At 36.3% G+C, this 3,393-nt stretch overlaps 1 long non-coding RNA gene across 1 annotated transcript; it reads right to left on the reverse strand.

The window, feature by feature from the left end:
* Nucleotides 1-1,240: 1,240 nt before the first annotated feature.
* Nucleotides 1,241-2,930, reverse strand: LOC110874697. The gene is made up of 2 exons (XR_002556148.1): nucleotides 2,895-2,930; nucleotides 1,241-1,399 (listed from the first exon to the last, which is right to left on the reverse strand). It is a non-coding gene; the product is annotated as an uncharacterized LOC110874697 (long non-coding RNA).
* Between the last annotated feature and the right edge of the window lie 463 nt (nucleotides 2,931-3,393).

The following is a 3,393-nucleotide window of genomic DNA, read 5'->3' on the forward strand; positions in this document are numbered from 1 at the left end:
TCTTGTATGCAACACATTTGCATAAATATATTCATACATATATATATATATATATATATATGAAAGTTTAAACGTAATTTGGATCAAACCACTTAAGGAATATTTACTTGTTTGGTCCGTAATTACTTACGTATTCGAATATTTTCATTCTCATCATTCTTTCGTTCATTTGCCTTACATTTACTTATGTGACTTGTTTGACGCAAGCATGGTTAAGCTATCGACTTCTTCTTATGTAGACTGGTTTCGTCTTTTATATCTTAAATCTGTTTCGTGGATTCGAACACATTATTCATACCTTTCGTACCTTCTATGTTTTGAACCCGTCTCGCGGATTCAAACATTGCATTCATATCTTTCATTCTTTGAATCCGTCTCGCGGATTCAAATATTTCATTCATGCCTTTCATTCCTTGAATCCGTCTTGCGGATTCAAGCATTGCATTCATATCTTTCATTCATTGTATCCGTCTCGCGGATTCAAACATTTCATTCATACATTGTTGATCCGTACTTTCTTACAGAATCAACATTCCTCATTCTTATCACTCACACTTTTCACTCTTACATAGTACTCTCAATCTCCCGAGAGTCTTACTACCCATTTCACCCACACGTCTACCTGCTACCTAATTCTATCGGACATACCTGTAACAATTATCACGGTCTCACGAACGTCATACGTTTCTTGTGTACTGGCCAGGTACACATTCCACGTACTAGTTTCGTGTCTTCGCGTAATCGCCACCTTATGTTCGAAGAATTTAGTCTCGGCACGTGTAACATTTTCAAAACCTATTTACCATGTCGTTATTATATTTCGTTTAAAATTTTTCTTTCACTTGCTTAATTATACCATTTCATACGCCTACACGTTAGGTTTACGTACCTGGGGTCAATTCGTCTCATTACTTGCCTTGATGCCGGTCCTAGACCGCATTCACGGATCATCCCTTCCAAACAAGTGCGCTTACCCTTCACATAACATACTATTAGTTTCCTTCAAACACATAATCTAATACATACTTACATTCGCTTTTGCCTTTAGGCCTCGATCGAGTCTTGGATTGTACGGGTTCTTGGTCACGGGAGCACACCGGTTTGAGTTCAAGTATTTACCTCCTTCTACTTGATTCTCTCAAACCAGGGCTCTGATACCAACTTGTAAGACCCTAATACGTATTTGACAAAAAGTCGCAGCGGAAATTCGTGCCAAAAAATTTCTTTCATTACAAACATCTTGACCTACTTGAAAGTTCATTTTAATATGTATCTTTTACAAAAACAAAGTGTAAGTCCTGCTTACTAAAGTACATACTCAATTATTCCCGTACAATCTATCTTGTGACTCGGTCTTTGATCTCTACTCCTCGTGATAACCGCCCGTGATTCGTACAACCTGCACTCACCACATACATTCATCACATTAGTACACAATACATAAACAAGATTCAATCTCGTACACTTCCCAATGCGTTATCTTTCTAACTTTAAGCATTTCATCCGCGTATCCATGTTCTGGTGAGGCTTCAATAATGTACCTGCATTACTTTTCATTCTCAAGGCACACTATTAATAACGTATTACTCGACGTATCTAAATCATGCATACATACATTCTTACATGCATACATACACATCTACATACGTACATTCCTTCCTATGTATCTACATACATGCATACACTCATGCGTACCCTCATATATACCATATACACATCTACATACGCACATACATCACTACGTCTCTACATACGTTCATATACACATACGTATCTTCACATATACATAAATACACGTCTACATACTTACATACATTACTACGTCATACACGTCTACATACTTACATACATTACTACGTCTCTACTTACTTGCATACACTTATACGTGCCTTCATATATACTTAAATACACGTCTACATATGTACATATAAACTTACGTACACGTTCAAGATCTTACATACCTTTAATATATCCATACATTAATTACATGGTACTTAGACTTAGATTTATAGCCCATAAACGTCAAAGGAACGATCAAAATCATGTTTGGGAGGCCCGTCGTGGTCCACGGATAACAAACTTGAACTCCTCTTATGTTAAGATGTGTTTCTTTTGCACTCCTCTTGAATTAAGAGGTTTTTCTTTTGCACTCCTCTAAAGTTAAGAGGTGTTTCTTTTGCACTCCTCTTAAGTTAAGAGGTGTTTTTGCTGCAGATTCGTTTCGTCGTCCGTACGCACTAAAACGCGCATAACTTTTGAACCGTTTACCCGTTTTTACCTCCCGTTTCTTCCTACATGCTTGTAAATTCACATTCTATCATATGAACTTGAAATCCAACATCCGGTTTAAGGAAAATATTCACTTAAAGCTCTCGGCTTTATATACCCGCTTTCACTTATTTGACCCGTTCATGTTTTCGTCAAACTACTCATTTGTTTTAACCCAAGACTTACATAAACGTTATAACTATATACTTTTACATTATCCGAGGTTCGTACTTGGGATTTATGCACCCGATACCCGGTAAGCGTTAAACCTATTCATGTCATTCATTTATACAAAAGCAAACTTTGTTAATACAATTTCATATGAGAAATTGTTTGTCTATTAACCATGACTCACAACCGAGTCTTTAGACTATTAATCCGTGTCTCCGATTCTTGGTTAGCGTACTTATGTACAATTCTACCCATACCCGGTTATAGTACCGTAATCAATTACTTACACCACCCTTCCGGTATAGTAATAAAACCACATTTTTTACCCATTCGGCCTACTGGACGTAAATCATCAATTTCATACAACCCTTCTTATTTGACTTCAATTATCATGCCTAATTAACTAGAACATAACCTTACTTAACAAACTAAGAAGTGATTCGGAAATCACTTACCTCATGCATCCGTGTTCATATCCGTTTCCTCGCCACTTCTTGACCCGTTAGCCTTCCGTGCTTGATTCCGTCTTGACATGATTCCTATACTTCCATGTCATCGAAATCACATTCTTATTAGCATACATAATTGTAAATTTTAACGATCATATCGATTGTATATTTCACATTTTTGACTTTCATTAGTGACGACTAACAAGCATATGACATATAATCCAAATTCCTATCCTTTCAACCTCATGAAATTCATCATGTAATCACAAATAACGCGTATTAACATAACATGTACCATACAACTTCCTATAATCCTACCTTTACGACAACAAACCAAATCATGCTTCTTATGCGTAGTTGACTTTCAAAAGTCAATAGTTCATCATACAAACTTTCGGCTTATCCTCATTTATCCGTATCATCATTTATGCTATATCAATGACACTATATACATTTCTTACTCACAATGCAAATATGCTTACAACCACATGATCACCTAGTGATA

Source organism: Helianthus annuus, chromosome 15, assembly GCF_002127325.2.
Source record: "Helianthus annuus cultivar XRQ/B chromosome 15, HanXRQr2.0-SUNRISE, whole genome shotgun sequence".
Lineage (NCBI taxonomy): Eukaryota > Viridiplantae > Streptophyta > Magnoliopsida > Asterales > Asteraceae > Helianthus > Helianthus annuus.